This window comes from Hipposideros armiger, unplaced genomic scaffold (genome assembly GCF_001890085.2).
Source record: "Hipposideros armiger isolate ML-2016 unplaced genomic scaffold, ASM189008v1 scaffold_832, whole genome shotgun sequence".
Taxonomy (NCBI): domain Eukaryota; kingdom Metazoa; phylum Chordata; class Mammalia; order Chiroptera; family Hipposideridae; genus Hipposideros; species Hipposideros armiger.
This window is the reverse complement of record NW_017732182.1, coordinates 219,998-238,002: the sequence shown is the minus strand read 5'-3', so window position 1 is coordinate 238,002 and position 18,005 is coordinate 219,998.

Sequence of the window (18,005 nt, the reverse complement as noted above, 5' to 3'; positions counted from 1 at the left end):
TATTTCTGAGATCCCTTCTTTATTCCACTGGCAAATTTGATTATGCCAATCACAATGCCACACTTCTGTAGTCTTTCTGTGAGCCTGGAAATCTGGCATGGCAAGCCTTTTTATTGTCTTTTTCCTCATTTTGTCTTAGATTTTCTTAAGCCTTTGTTCTTTCATATGCATTTTAGACTTAGTTTTCAGTTTCTCAAAGCAAACAAACAACAATACATGTTAATTGTAAATGCATTACATCAATTTTGGGAGGATTGACCTCTTTATATTAACTAGTCCCTATTCATGAGCCTGATATGTCTCTCCTTTTATATAATACTTGTTAATCCTTTAATAGATTGAAGTCTGGGCACTTTATCTCTCTCTCTCTCTCTCTCTCTCTCTCTCTCTCTCTCTATCTATATAGTGAATGACATTTATTTTAATTACATGTTCTAACTGTTGCTAGTATATAGAAAATGCAGCGGATTTTTATGTTATTTATATTGTATCAGGGACCTCATTATTTCCTCTTACTAATTTAATAATTTACCTGTAAATTCTTTGGAAATACTTATATAGATGGTTTTGCAATCTGTAATTAATGATCATTGTATTTCCTTCCTTTTAATCTTATACCTTTTTAATATTCTTACTGCATTTGTTAGACCCTCCTTTAAAATACTGAATGGGTTTGGGCATAGTGAGTGCTCTTGTACTGGTCCTAACATGGGTGGAGAGCTTCCAGGTTTCACTGCTGAGCAAACAGATGCTGTGTGTATTTCACAGACTCACCTTATCAAGACATGGTGTTCCCTTCCATTCCGACTTTGATAAGTAACTTTTTATCATCAGTGCATAATGGGATTTATTCATTGCTTTTGCTGCATTTATTGTGATAGGCATATATTTCTTTGCTTTTATCTGTTCATGTGAAAATATTATTATCTGAAGTCTATGAAAATATATTTTTTTCTTTTGAGATTAAACCAAACTTGGTTTGTTATGATAAATCCAGCCTGAGAATGAGTCATTATATTTGTATATGTTGCTGGATTGAGTTTGTTAATAATTAATTTAAGATTTTACCATCAACATTTGTAATTGTGACTTTCTTATACTGTACTGGTCTAATTTGGAAGTCAATATACCTTTCACTAAAATAAGTTGAAGATGTTTTATTTTTATATTCTTATATTCTCTAGAGAGTTTGCATAAGATTGAAATGAGAACATTTGTTACAACTCATTTTTAAAACCAAGCGACCATTGGTTTTCTTTGTGGGAACATTTTGACTACATATGCAATTTTATTTAATGACTATAGGCTTATTTTATTTAGCTCATGTATTATATTTTTTGAAGCCTATTTTGGCAAGTTATGTTTTTAAAGAATTTGCCGTTTTCTTTTAATTTTTCACATTTATTGACCTAAATTCGCCCCCGCCACCCAACACATGCACACACATTTTTTTTTCCACCCCTAATATCAACTATGTATGTCTTATTTCTTGTTCCTGGTGGTTTTTAGTTGGTGGACACTGCCAAAATAATAATAATGGACCATATAATTAAATTGCCTCTTATGTAAGTCTTTTCAAAGATAACTTTTAGCTTTTTTCCCCCTTTGTTCCTACCTACAATTTTATGTTTATTTGTTATTACATAACTTTCACTCCTGATCTTACATATTTCCTTCATTCTATTTGATTGATTTTCTCTGATTTGCTATTGTGTTTTGTAGCTTTAATTATATGGCCTATTATTTTTTTGCCCATGTCCACTGCCAAAACCCACCAGGAACAAACTGAATTTACTGTTTTTTATAGTAAGAGGGATTTAAATAGTATAACTTTGCTCTGAATTAGCTGTTGTCAGAAAGTGGGTATTAAAAGATTGGGTATCCGGATAAATCTTATCTAGATGGAGGGAAGAGTAGAGAGGCTGAATCTCTATTTGGTAAAGGAGTAATCACCACTCATTAGCTGGGAGAGAGGGATGTGAAGTATTCTGTGGTTTGGAAAGTGTTTATGTTTTTTTCTGTATCCAGACATGACTAGGGAGTGGTCCCACTGTTGTCTGGATCGATCACAGTCACAGAGTGGCTTTGTTCTTTCAAATTATTTATGTTCAACAGGAGGACACCAGGCCTGGCTGAGGGCAGCAGGCCAGCTCCCGGATGTCAGACTCTGTTTTGTTTTGTTTTGCTTTCCATGCTCATGTTAAAATACTATTTTTTTCCACTATGTTCATTTAAAGCTATCAGTTTACTTCTAAAACTATGTTGCTTGTATCCACACATTTTAATATGTAGTTTTTCCATTATTCCTTCTAAGTATTTTCTGAATTCCAGTATGATCTCTTATCTGAGTATGAGTACTAATTTGTGTATTTGTAGGGTTTCTCCAAGTTATCTCCTGTTGTCACTTTTTATCTTCAATATGTTGGATTCAGAAACTATGGATGGTATGGCACTGATTTTGTGAAATGTAAGGCTCTCTGTCTGGATATGGACTGGTAGCTGTTAAATTTTCATAAACGCTCCATGTATTCTGCAAGATAATGGATATTTTCCACTTGTTGGGTATGATCTCAAAATGCCTGCCAGAGCTAGCTTGACAATTTTCTTATTCAAAACACATGTATCCATATAAGTTTTTTTAAATCTTTCAATATATAATATATAAGGTATATATAAGGTATATGTCATTAGATACATACGCATGTTATTAGGGGTATATAATCTAGTATTTACTATAAATTTTATCAATTTTATGAGCCTTTATGTAGTGGCCCTCTTTATTTCTAGCATTGCTTTCGAATTAAAAAAAAATTAAGTAATAGTAGGTAACACACATTTTCCCTTTATTATTTTTGTTTAGTATTAGCCTGGCATGTAATTTTTCATCCTAATATTTTCAAACATTTTTTTTGCTTTTTGTGTGTAGAATACAATACACATCTTGTAAATAAAATATAGCTGAATTTTTATTCGTATCCTAACAACCATTGTCATTTATTATCCAGAGTGTTTAATCTATTTATATTGATTGTGATTATTGGTATGTTTGGATTTACTTTTAATAGTATGTCCTTTCTGTTTGTATCTCTTACTATATTCCTTTTTAATTTTCTCTTGTCTTAAATGATTTTGAAATGATTGTCCCTCCATCCCTTTTACTAGTTTAGAAGCAATACACCCTATTCCTATTATTTTGAGGCTTATTATAGAAAAATGAAAAGTGAAGATTACTATTTTACATACCGTGTTTGTTTATATTTATCCATATGTTTACTTTTTTCTTTCTAATCCATCAAGTTGCTCAAGCCTTTCTTCTGTATTTTTTTCCTATTTTATGTATATATTAATATTTTCTCAATTTTTGTTTGCCTAAACTATGTTGGTTTTTTTTATATTCATTCTTGCAACATGAATTTACTGCTCATACAGTCCTAAGTTAACAGCATTTTGAATACAGTATGCATTCTACTTATCTCTCTGGCTACTTCTGTTTGCTTTGTGCCGTAGCTAGCAAGGTCAATGCCTGGGAATACAGCTTGAGGGACAGTTGTTGGAGGTTGAAGGAGAGAAAAGAAGGTGTAAAACTGTCATCCAGTTGAGTGAAGGCATACAGGGGATGTAGCTTTGTCAAGAGCCCTCCAGGTTCCCTTGCCGGTCATGGCTCTGCGCTTAAAATAAGAGACCCCGTTGCTCCCAGCTTTGTTCACCTGCACCCATGCAGGTGTGGAAAAAATAGAAAGTTGGATTGACCAGACTGTGGTTGTTTCATTGTGAGATGACAGGAGAGCAGAGTGTGAGAGGAGTTAGTTGTAGGTAGGGGACTGATTGCAGAGAGTAAAGAGGCTTATGAGGAAATGAGGGACCTAGAAGACTTCATTATAAAGGATTTTAGGTTCTGGTGGCACCACAGACTGTGGACGTGCTCGCGGGTAAGAGAGGACATGATGCTCTGAGGATGGGTTCGTGGAATTGAGATTATTGAGGTATTGAATTTACTGTGAACAATCAAATCCAGAGCAGCAGTTCTAAATTTTTTTTTCGCTTGGGAACATTTTGCACTCTTAAAAATTAATGAGTGCTCACAAAACTTTGTTTTACATGTGTGCTGTCAATATTTAAGATATTCAACATTTATTTTTAAATGGCAGCAGTAAGCCCATGACAGCACGATACAGCATAGCATCATTCTCAGATAAAAACTATATTGTCTCACAGAAAAATAACTATATTTTTCCAAAACGATGAGAGTGTTACCGCTTTACATTTTTACAAATCTCACAAATATTTGACTTATCAGAAGACAGCTGGATTTCCATATCTGCTTCTGGATTACATAATGTGCTTAGCTTCTGGAAAACTCCACTGTACACTTGTGAATAAATGAAAGTTAAAAAGAACAATCATTTCTTTATGTTACTATGAAAATAGTTTTTACCTCACAGGTCCTCTGAAAGCCTATGAGGGCGCCTCGGGATGGGGCATATACTGAGAGTCACCGATCTAGTGTATGATAGAGAAAGCGACTGAATAAAGACATCTGTTTATTTGAGATCAGGACACTGAGAAGCTAAGAGCCCAGAATGTCAGAAGGAACATCCACGTAGGTGCAAGGTGATCAAAAGGTATATCACCTATCTGGTATAATTATGAAATTAAAAGAGAATTGAAAATAATATTTAAAATTTCTATTAATTCTGGAATTGTTGCAAGCAAACTAGGGCATTTGATGGATACTGAACTTACAAACAATGACAGAAGTGTTGAGAGAATAACAGTGAGTCAGGAGGTGGACTCTTCAGGAAGGAGGTGGAGTGGAGGGCGACTCAGGTGGATGATGAATGAATGGTGCAGTGGACACACTGGGTGCTTTGGGAGAGAAGGGAGGGTAACTGTATAGAAGGCGAAAACGAAGCCCACCGGACACCTCGTCCACCTTGCAAACCAATGAGAAGGAAGTAGAAGAGAGCATAGCCAGCACGTGGAGGAAGCCTCAGGAAGAAACGTCCTCCAGGGTAAGCCATGTTACAGCACGAGCAAGAGAAGAAAAGCGACGTCCGGAGAAGAGGCTGGGCGTGGAGAGGGCTGTCCTGGCTGAATTCCTGAGGGCACACTGTGAATTGGAAGGTTACAAATGTACAATTTCTAATTAAGTCCAGACAAAATGTTGATCCTCTCTCAAGACATATATATATATATATATATATATATATATATATAGATAGATAGATAGATAGATAGATAGATATAGATAGATAAAATATAGATATAGATATAGATATAGATATAGATATAGATATAGATATAGATTCTAACAACAAACTAGATTGAAAATGTCTTCTTTATCATCATCTCTCACGTTTCTTGAAACCATAGGGTTATCTTGCTGGCAGGGTCCTCTGGATACAAGTCATCAGGTTTCCATTTGACTGCCCCCTGTGATACTTCAGTACCCTTGAAGTAAAACGCATATCCCAGGATACACTCCTTACCAGCCTCTTCCCCAGAAGACTCACAGATGAAAGAAAAATGATCTTCCAAATACTTTGGGAGGTTTTTGATATGCTAATGATAACTCTTCACAGCTAGGGACCATTCAGCATGGAGACACAGGCCTATTCAGACGCCGTCAAACAAGCATCCTTGAAAGTACTCTCTCCCTTTCTCTAAAGAATGGGGATGCCTAATGCAAAAGAAGAGGGTGGGCCCCAGGTCTCAACATTAACTCTGACAATCTGGTTTCCTAGTTGTTGTTTTTAATCATTCATAGTCATGAAAATTACTTCTAAATTGAATAATTTAGAGACGTCATGATATACACATCCCTTCCTGAGCACAAATTATTATTGGCTAAATGACATGTTGCCCAAATTCTTCAGTCAACATGAACCAAGGTTACTTTCTATTGGTGATTATATCTCTTACAGTCACTGAACTGTTACTTTACAAGGCTTTGTAGTATGTAACCTACTTTTTATATATTAACACGAGGCTGTGAAAACCAGATTGAAAAGTTGCAACTAGCAGCAAAAGTATGTATATTTTTTTCTTAATTGAATGAAATTGGTTTTGTACTAAAAGCCAGTGAGAGAAAGTGGTGGCCTTCGGTGGCAGCTGTGACACCAGAACCAGGTGTTCTGGCTCTGGCTCCAGCACTAGTTCCATCAAAGGAGCTGCCACCAGCCTCTGCTTCGTGGACCTGAGCTGCTTCTCATGCTGGGCAATTTCAGCCGGAAAAGCAGCAGGCCACTTAGAATAGAAAGCCTATCTCCCAGATTTGTGTCCTGAGTCTCAGCTACAGCGTATCACAAGTCAGTCCTCAGAAAAGATAGGTCATTCCTGAGTTCAGTCCCTCTCACAGGAAGAACAAGTAGCAACAATCCACAGACAAGACACCGTCATGAAAATCCCAGAATGCAGGGGTGAGGCTGAAGCACCCTTGCACCCCCTGTGGACTCCAGAGACCAAGGAGAACAGCAACGAGAGGATAAGAGGAGTGAGTGCACCCTGAGTGCGTTGCCCTCCCTGAGACTGGCAACTCGCTGAACCGGGATGGCTCCCCTGGGCCTATGGGTTCTCCAGTGGACAGAGAGCCCCAGGTGGGTTTTCAGCTTCCTCAGCATCGTGGGATGTTTCCCAGGAGGCCCAGTTGGTCCTGCCTCGTGGCGATCACTGAAAGAGTCTGTGGGGCTCGACAACTGGGGACCAGATAGACAAGAAGTGCAGCAGCCAGTGCTCAGGGCACACCACATTCCAGTTCCTAAGTAAGGACCCCAGGCAGTGGCTCTGTTCATCTGCTGAGCCAAACCGATCCACAGAAAGCAGTAACAGGAGGAAAGCTGGAAAATTCACAAATGTGCGGACAGCCACACACTGAAATAAGAGCTGATGAAAGAAGAAATCCAAAGGGATGTAACAAATACCTTGAGACAGAAGAAAATGGAACATAACATATACAAGCTTATGGGATGCGCCAAAAGCAGTTCAATAAAACAAGGCTAGAGCCATGCATGCCTGCATTACGAAAAAAGAAGTATCTCAAATAAACAGCCTGACATTACATCTCAAGGAAACAAAGAAGAATAAAGTAAGCCCAAATTTAGCAGAAGGAAGCCAAAATAATAATTAGTGCAGAAATAATGAGCTAGGAAATAGAAAAACAACAGAAAAGATAGATAAAATTAAGAGTTCGTTCTTTGAAAAGATAAGTAAAACTAGCAAATCTTTAACTAGACTTAGCAAAATAAAATGAACACCAATGAATAGAAGTAGAGATGAAGGAAGAGAAATTACAATTGATACCACAGAAATACAAGTATTATAAGACACTGCTATGAACGATAACATGCCTACAAAAAGGACAATCTAGAAGAAACAGATATATTTCTAGAAACACATACCCTCCTAAGACTGAATCATACAGAAATGTAAAATCTGAACGGGCCAATAATGAGTAAGAAGATTGAATCAATAATCAAAAAGTTCTCCAAGAAAAGCCCATGACCAAATGGTTCCACTGGTGAATTCTACCAAATGTTTAAAGAAAAGTTAACACCAATCCTTCTCAAACTCTTCCAAAAAATAGAAGAGGAGGGAACACCCCAAAACTCATATTACAAAACCAGCATTTCCCTGATACCCATGTTAATTTTTTTTTGTTGTTAGAATTTGGGGGAATTTCATCCTGCTAATGACAATGTACATATACGTCCAATTCACATCTCCAGATTTTTTTTTAAAGGAACTACTAGAAAAGAGGTTTCCCCATTTCTGAAATAATGCCAGTGAGTTGGTAAAGTACAAGACTTCTGTTCAATTTCTCAAAATTTTTGTCTGGATTTCTGCATAGCATATCCAATTGGTCAAAACCATTTTTTCTCCCTTGATTTTGTGTCCATTGCTTTAGTTATGACTCCCTGCCTGCTGCCACCTACAAATCTTAAAGCGATACTCTTATTCTGTCTTCCTCTTGGTGATTAAGTTTTTAACAAGATGGCTAAGAGCTAACACACTATAGGACTTCACTAAAGACAACCCTACTTTGTAGTTTTATACTTATTAATCTTCTTTGGGCCTCTAGCTACCAGACAAGTTGATTTTTATGTGAAAAAACTATTAATCTTCCTTTGGCTACTTTTCCTTATCTTTAATGTGGAGTGGATTTTGCAGGAGTTTGTCAAAATCTGTGGTAAGGGACAATTTTGCTTTTTAATTTCCAATTGTCAGTGATATATGCTTTTGTATAATACAATGTAAAAATACATGTAAAAACTGCCAGAAAAATGAATTATAAAAGAGAAATGAAACTGGAGTCATTTTACTATTAAACTCAACAGACATAAAATCACATTTTAATAATCTTGTTAAACATAGCATTAGGAAAAAAAAGGGTTGCAAAAAATATACACATTATTCATTGAAACTGTGCATGTGGGTAATTAGTATAGAAAATATTATTATAATGATAACTTTTTTTGTTCTTGTAATTTAACAAAACAAAGGTTATGAGAGAAGTACCAATGCCCATGCTAAACGCCTACACGCACGCACACTTGGAGTCAATGCTGTGCATGTCGATAACATTTTTAATGTGACAGGTTGAACTTGCATTTTGCTAGGTGATTTATCTAATTTAGGTTAGGTAAATGACAATTCCACCAATAGAGGTTAATGTCTATCTCAACCTCTGTGTTTTGATTTCATAGCACTCATAGTGGAAAAGCCAGTCTCAGAGAAGTATGTGGACTGAACAGAAAGAAAAGAATTTGAAGTAAATTGAGTGACCTTACAGAATTCACATTTCTCGAACAAAAAGTAAGAGCTTTGTTTTGTTTGTTTTTTTAGTGTACCTTCAATCCTTCAGTAGTGAGTACCAACCATTAATCTTGTGAATTTAATTAAATTTAAGTTATTTTTAATAAAATAAATGGATTTCATGTTTTTCTAGTATGAATCCTTGATGGGAAAAATTCAAAATATTCTATTAAAGTTGTGTTGGGAGGTAATTTTTCACAAATATGCAAAATCAAGATTAATTGAAGTGTGTGTGTGTGTGTGTGTGTGTGTGTGTGTGTGTGTGTTTTCTTCCAGGTATGGAAGCAAAAAGATGATTATAAAAATTCAAACATTTGGTACAAGGCAAACTGTATTTGATGCTCATCAGTTGGCAATGCTGAAAGGGAGATTCAAAAGGCAAATTAGCATTTCTTACTATATTATAGAAAATGTGACTGTCTGCTAGGAAATATTATTCCAGTATTTTATATGCAGACATTTCCGTTGAATCCCACACAAACATCATTAATTTCCTCAGTCTGTCTCTGCACTTTAAAGAGATAATCTCCAGGGTACTAGCTGTCACAGTGCTGAGTCACTAATGTATTTTGACTTCACGCTAGAAGAAACTGCTTCACATCTGGTATTAAAAAGTGTTCATGTTTCTTGCTTCTTTTGACAGTTCTTGGCAGAGTTTGTAAATCATGATGTTTATTTAAACACTTTTTAAAAGATGTGCCCAAATTGCTTTTAGTTTCATGTAGTTCAGACACAAAATCATCTCATGCAGAATCCCAGGGGATTCATGAGTTATACAAATTGCCCATCTATAAACTGTTGCCACTTGAACTTAAATCGTTTAATATATGATGAGCAACGAGGCTTATAATGGTGGAAATCTTAATAAAACCATACGTAAAATGATAGAAAATTTCTGCTCATGAATGACTTTTAATTCTGGCCAATATGCATTAAGCACCCATGCAGAACTAGGTACTCCCTTTTCTGTGCTCTCATAGAATTTTGAATATATTTATGGTCATTATGGATGCTATAACAAATTACTGTAGACTTGGTGGCTTAAAAGAAAACAAATTTGTTATCTTTTAATTATAGAGGGCAGAAGTCTGAAACGGGTCTCAGTGGATTAAACTCAAGATGTTGGTAGGCTTACGTTTCTTCCTACAGTCTGTAGGGGAAATGTTGGTTCCTTGTATCTCAAGCGTCTAGAGGCCACCCATATTCTTTGGCTCATATCCCCATTTCTTCTTCCTCAAAGTTGGGCCATGTCTTTCTCACTCTGCCCTCTCTCTAATTCTCCCTCCTCTGTCAGCCTCTTCTACTTGTAAGGATTTTTTATTACATTGGGCCTACCCAGATAACCCAGAATAATCCCCCCATCTCAAAGTCAGCTAATCAGCCACATTAATTCTACCTGAAACCTTAGTTCTCCTTTGCCAGGTAGCATAACATAATCATGGGTTCTGGAGTCAGTGCGTGGACATCTGAGAGGGGCCTCATCCTGCTAATTGTCATGCATTTCGTCTTGTATATAATACCATTATTGTCATTGCTGATGAATTATTAGATTCTGGGTTTTTTTTAACTTTATTGGGGAACAGTGTGTTTTTCCAGGACACATCAGCTCCAAGTCAAGTAGTTGTTTCAATCTAGTTGTGGAGGGCACAACACAGTGGCCCATGTAGGGATTGAACTGGCAAACTTGGTGTTATGAGCACTGTGCTCTAATCAACTGATTCTTGATAATAAGGTCCCTTCTATCATTCTGTTCTGATAGCACAATTTGTAGCTTAGTAAATATGGAGAGGAAGAATGAGAGAGAGGGAATACAGAGGAATAGGCAGCTAGAGATTGAAATGTCAGCTTTATTAATGGGAATGGGTGGGTTGGAGGAGTGTGTCACGAATGGGCTCCCTAATCCTCAGGACCAGATACAGGCAGTTTCCTATCCAGCTTCATGTGGTGCTGGGAACCTCCCCTGGGAGCCTGCCCTTAGAGTATGCTCTGCATGGAGGAGTGCATTCGAGCATTTACTCCTGGGGGCACTAGAGTGTGTGCTGAGGGCCAGTCCCTCTCTCCCAGTACAGCCAGTGACCAGCGCACAGCGAAGGTGCTCCCCCTGGAAACCACCACAGTTGGGAGTACCCACTTCTGCTGCCTAACAGATTGGTCATTTCACTGGAAACACAAATCAGTTGATTCTTTCAAAATGTCAAAACCCATTGTGGAGAAAGACAAACCAGCATTTGGGTTGGATTATAAATACAAATTTCTAGAAATCAATTAAGGCCAGTTATAAAACTTGGGAATAATACATAATATTTTAACTGTCTTGAAATATGTCAGGAAACAGGCAGGGCGTATGCCAGCAAATTGAGCTGTAGTAATCTACTCTACCGCTTGTTCAAATAGATTTGGTTTCAAATTATTTATTTTGGTAACAGCTGCTTTATACACTTTTTTGTTTTTTTGGAATAAATAAATAGGATGTTGGTCTAATCTATGTAAAATAATGAGAGGAACAATTAAAAATTATCTGAATGTTTACAAACAGGGTAGCAATACTGGTTTTCCTTTACACCAGAATCTATAATCTATAAATTACAAAATATGTTCCCAATTAAATCTGGCACTTTTGCATAAAGGTCTATGTTAGAAGATCTTTCTCTTTTGGAATGGTGTGCTCTATGAGACCATGTGAACCCTTGTAAAATATTTCAGCCAAGCAGGTCTCAGGAACTAAGCAAAGGGTTGTGGAGGTCAAGAAGAAATGAATCTTTACAAGAAAAACAGGGCGTCCTCTCTGTTTGGCCAGTGCCAAACTTCCTGAGTTCAAATACTGCCGCTACAGTGCACGCCCGCAGGCCAGTACTTAATATCTCTGTCCCTCAGTTTCCCCAACATGTAACAGGGTTATACTAACAGAACCGTGAGGCTACCGTCCAGGTCAGTTTTGTTGAATATGTAAAACCCTTAGAACAGCAGCTGGAATGTTTTAAGCTATTATTATCTGTGTTCATAGTAAAAGAAATACAGGCTCAGAGATTTGTTTCATGTCACATAATTGGAAACATCCGGGATTCGAGTCCAATACTCTGATTTGTAACTCTGGCTCTACATTTAATATGCCAGAACTATTAATATCTTCAAGATAAATGTTCCTAGGATTTAAACATTCCTCTTGTAAAGCTAGGTGTCTGGGCTCACATAAGGATGTTCCTATAATAAAATGTTTTATGATCCCCAGCTCTCTGGAGTTACTGTTTTTTGTTTTTTTTTAAACACAAACATGCAATTTGACTATTGATGGCATATAAGAGCTACAATCTCAGTGACTTCCCAGAATTTCTGATAATTTTCTCAGGATTTTCAAGGATTCCACTGGGACTCTTATCTGTTTTTCAGTTGTGACTTGTCACCGCTCCTGCTTTCTCTTGATACAAGTTGCTAATCTTATCTGTGCGCCTGCAGCCTGGTGTTCCTCTCTCTGCTTGGTTTGTCCTAAACTTGGACAGTCTTCTCTCAGTTTTCTAATGCACCATTAGTAAAAGATCATGATGTGACATCATCTTTTCCTAACCTGTGGGGTGTGTTTCAGGGGGAAGTTTGGCATGCTGCAGGTACTGGTAAAATTTAATATGGGATTGTTTTGTTGGCCTCCAGCCTGCTGGAGGAATGAACAAAGCAAACCTGTTTCCATCTTTCTCCCTGGAGTGCCAGAAAGCTCACAACCCCACTGTCTTTTGCGTGCTGCCCAATCATAAGACAAATCAGCTAACTTCAGCAGTGCCATTCCACATCGTAGGTCAGTAAATAATTTTTAATATCATTTTATGTGAATTAATTAAATTAGATATTGAGGCCATAAATATAATCAGGTTAGACACAGCCTATATCCCCCTGGAAACTAATTTTGAAATTTCATATTACTTTTACTGTTTATGGATTTTTGTAGATATTGATCATTTATCTATCCAGTTACAGGATAATATGAAACAATTTTAATATGAAATAGTGACATCGTGGTAGTGCGATAAGAAAGAAATGAAAAGAAACTGATGTTTATCCAATGGGTTTTTCAGTAGTTTGATTTTCCTCTGAGAGACACTTTCATTACAGAAAAGACTATCTGCAGTTATTTCAGAGACAAGTTACTATTGTTTGATTAAAGTGACACATCATAAAAAATGCATCAGCTTTGCTTTCAACTCAAAAATCTCATTATTTTACTCACTTCATTTATAACTTAGTAATTATATTCCTTCAGATAAATTATATTTTAAGATAAAGTATTTCTATTCAATTTTGTTTTTAAGTGTTTAAATACTGGCACAAAAAGCAAAGCTTTCCCAAAATTTAAACAAATCTTGTTACATCTAATAAAAAATACCATTTAAGCATAGTAAGTTGAGGGGTCAGTATTCTTTAAAACATTGATACCATTGAGCTTGCTGTAACAACTTTGGATCAGTTACTTAACTAGGCATGTTAAAATTGAAATCTCAAGACCAATCTTTCAGAATCTCTAGAATGACAACTTTATTAAACATTACAGGCTTTCCAAGGCCAAATGTATGCACGTTGTTCCAATGATTAAAATTATATCCCTAATCTTGCCATTAGCTAATAAAATCCATTGATTTATTTTTATCTTTATATTTAATTATTAATATTTCCAAGATTAAAGATATGTCCAAGAAATCATTTTATCATCTCTAGCAAGTTGAAGACAGTTACCTGCCCCCAAATCGAGGCTGGAATGTTGAACCTGAGAGCAACTTATGTCCAGGGTTATCTGACTTTTGACATTGATGGGCAAACTGAGCTACATAATAAGCATCGGTGAACAGGAGACTATAAATCACAGCTATGCATTTGGAAAGCATATCAAATACACTATAATTCCATCATTGTTTCTATAAAAAACCACCTTATTTTTTCCCAATTCTTTTTTACTGTATGGGTTGGAAAAATTTTCTACCCTTCTGACACTGCAGCAAACACACACACACACACACACACACACACACACACACACACTGCAGCTAAATTGCTTCCCTAATTTCTTTATTATAATTGCACTGAATTGTATATTAAGAAAATATTATTTGGATCTAGCCAGACAAAAGTCTCTGTAGATACTTTCATGTAACCTACATGGTTCTGCCCACCTCAGGTCCCGTCCTGACTCTGGGTCACAGCAATTGAGTCATGTTCATGGCACATTTCTATGTGTGGTGTTTTGCATACATCAGATGGTTTAAGCTTTGTAAGTTTAGTGGCTATTATATATATGTATATATGGCTATTCTGTTTTCAAACATGAGGAGACTGCCTCAGAAAATCTAAACTTACACCACGCCATAAAGCCGGTGAGTGGCAGGCGGGGGGAGAGGCCCACGTCCACCTGGTGTGGCGTCACGGATCCCGCCCACCACACCACGGGGCTTCCTTCTTTTAATCACCACCACTGAAATATTCATGGAGACACTACCTATGAGGCACCGATTTTCAAGAACACACCAAAAGTTCATTCTAACGGGAGGCTCTGTAGATGAAGTGGAGGTTTTAACACTATAATGGCTGCAAGTACAGAAAGGTAGGCTGTGGGTGACACAGGAGCGATGCGATTGTGCCAGTGTGAGCGATGTATTAGGAGGGACAATGTGTAGAGGAAGGGCTGGTCTTAGGAGGGGGGCAATCTCAAATGTTAATGCTTTGTTCATTTGTGGGATGACTTGGGACAAGTCACTTCACCATTCTGAGCCATCGTGTCCTCATCTGTAAAATGAGAACCCTAAGAGCTACCGTGCAGGTTTAGTCTACAGATGATGCTACGAAGGGCATAGTAAGGAGTGTGTGTATGTTCACGTGTTTGAAAATATGTACTTTTACAATTTTTTTATGAAAGTCCACAAATAAATTCTTTACCTTTTTCCATATATACATTTACTTTTTTTTCCCCTGGCAGTTTAATAAAGCAACTGCTATTATACCTATTAAAAAAAACAACAACATAAATTTGCCAATGCTAGTCCTCTTAGAAAAATGACAGGTTCCCTGTACACATTGGGGAAACTTTGAAGCAAAAACTATTCTACAATAATTTACTTAGAATGTAAAAATATAAAATATGTTAAATTAAGCATGACATGATCAGTTTCAAATACAGAGTACCTATATCTTTTTAAGACTTAGTCTTTATTCAAGGACCAAGTCATTTTCTAACATGCACCACACTCTCTCTCTCTCTCTTTCTCTCTCTCTCTCTTTCTCTCTCTCTCTCTTTCTCTCTCTCTCTCTCTCTCTCTCTCTCTCTCTCTNTCTCTCTCTCTCTCTCTCTCTCTCTCTCTCTCTCTCTCTCCTCTCTTTCTCTCTGCCTATAACTATTTCTTTTATTAATCCTCTCCATTTCTGAATGTCTAAAAATTTAATGTATGTAGGAGTCTAGTTTTCAATAAAATATACATCTAGGGACCATAATATAGTCATATTTTCTTTTTAAATGTGTGTTGACTTCTTTTTTCCCTTCAAGGCAAATTGTTAAAAGCACAGTAATTTTCCTCTAGGATAATGGTGGTCATGTAGCAGGACAGTTTCGATTGACACACAGAAAATAACTCCTTTTATGCCAATTACATTTATGGAAAAGTGCTTTGGAGGAGCCTATGTTTACTTTTCCCACCTTCACCCACTCATTTGTAGTGCTTTCTTTGGTCTTCCAAATTTCCTTTTATTGGGTCCCACACAACAGCGAAATCAAAGCACTTGGAGCGCGTGCCAGGAAGCGCTCCTTCATCCCGCCTCCTCCCATCAACAGCTGCTTTCCTCTGCTGTTTAGAAAGAACTTTTGAAGAGAAAAGTGGGAGCTGCAGTAGTCATTTGAACTACGTTAAGCAATTTTAATGTTTGATGAAGATATCCGTAAAGAGGATTTCAAACCACCAGTAAAATCAGTGTTTGCTTATGTTAAAATTCTATGTCTTAGGCATTGAATTTATGTAGTTCTTGAAACCATTCTTTTATATTTTTCACTAGCCCAGTTAAGTGCCTCTTATTTACTGGTGACAATAAGTTAAATATTGGCTTAAGGTCTGTATTGTATTACATTTTCTGATGAAGTTGAGACTGAACTAATGCAATTTGCTTGTTTGTTTATAGTTAAGAATATACTCTGGCATAAGTAGTCACATTTGATATTCAGTATATACCCATCAGTGAATGTGATAGCCTTTGTACAATGAAATACATATATGATAATTCTTTTTAACTTATATCAAATAACTACTGAAATGATAATTCTATTTCTCTTGAAATTTCAACTATTCGTTATCCAGGTTTATTCTTGTTTTCCACATTTTTAGTGAAGCAAATGAAATAAAATAAAATAGTAGTAATGATTTATTAAGAATATAACATTAGATAGTTAGTAAAGGTATATTCTTGAGAATCTAAGATAATTAATTTTCTAAAGTTGAAGAGGTGTTTATCTGTGCCTCTATATCTCCTATACAGATTTTGGATTTATTGATAATGGTTGGGGCCGGTTTGTATACATGAAGAGGGAATGAAGGAGAGAGAGAGAAAGAGAGAGAGAGAGAGAAAGAGAGAGAGAGGGAGAGGGAGAGAGAGAGGAAATTAATGACTGGTGAAGCAAGGATTTGAGCCAGGAAGCCAGATATGAGCCTTCTTCATATTTAGTTAGGCCATCTTGATCTAGCCATCTAACTTTTATGAGTTTGAGTTTCATTATCCCAAAATGGAAATAATGAACCGCATTTTTCATTTTTGAGATTGTAAAAAGTTAAGCAGGTAAAATGGTTCTTCACACTAGATCTGAGCTAAGAATTGGTTCCCCGCTATGCTGAGTCTAGTGGCATTTCTTCTAATACCTGACTGGACTAAGGAACATGGACGCCAGGTCGGTCATGAAGAACACATTAATCACTCTCCACAATGTGAGTAGCACCATGGACGACCTGTGTGGAGGCCTGAGGTGCAAAGTCAGGGTAGAGCAGAGACAAAGTAGTTGACAGGGGCCATTCACACCATGTTGTGAAGAAAAGGTGTAAAGGAAAGGATGATGGCCAGGATGTGTCAGACACACCAGGGAGGCAGAAACAGCCTGCAATAAAGCTTGCTTTTCCTGAGTTATCTGTGTGGTGTTTCTCCATTTTGAGAGGAAAAAAAGGGGCTGTGGACAACGGCACCCTGAAGGCCAAATATTTCTGGTCTGGAAGTTTCTCCATAGAAGCGTCGGGTATGGAATGGAACACGTTTCCTATTTAACTGTTCAAGGAAGTGAACACCTCAAGTCTGGAGGCTGGAAGGTTTGAGAGAAATAACCAGTGTCCGTCAGAGACAAAGTGGTGAAGCAAGCAAATTCACCAATGGGCATGAAGATTCGAGGGAGGCCAAGTGGCAACATCGCCAGTCTCGGCCTATCGGTGGTTGTGAGGCTCTAAACTGAGGCAAATGGCAGCAAAGAGTTGCCAAGGGGAGCAGGGGAAGCAGAGGAAGGGGGTGTATAGGACGCAGGTCAAGGTATTTCTGTGTCAATTGCCCCTTTGGGGGACTCCTGGTAAAATGGAAAAACTCAGTTTCCTACTTTTCAAAAACAAAAAAAACCCAGTTCTCCCTTACTATGTCCTTCTTCCCTGTGTGTCTCTTTCACCTTCACAGAGGACACTTCATTTCTGACACCTGCAGCCACCAAATGTGTGTGGGGTTTTTGCACATCAAGCGATTCTCTCCAATGCGGGCTGAGTGGCCGACAATTCAACTCAATTCTGACATTATCTAGTCAGAGACAGCACCAGATCCCACAGATTAAGGGCGCAAGTCCACAAGACTGCCTCCCCCACCCACTGCCACTTTAAATGCCAACCACAAGTAGTAAGTGCCCAAGTTGCTCTCAACTGACTTGGCTACACATTGGAGGTCCCCATGACCTCATTCCCCTTTGGATATGATTAATTTGTGTGAGCAAAGTGACTGGGTTTTGGACTATAAAATATATAGAGAAACAATGGCCTTCACAATCCTCATGTTCTCTCCCTTTCTCTCTCATAACTAGAAGTGAAGGACTTCAAGACGGCAGAACCATAGAATGCAAGGCCACTGGAGCTCTGTCACTGGGGGACGGCCACTGACCTGCATTTGTCTGTGACATGAGCTAGAAAAGCTGCTGATCTGGGTGGTGGTTATCCCTG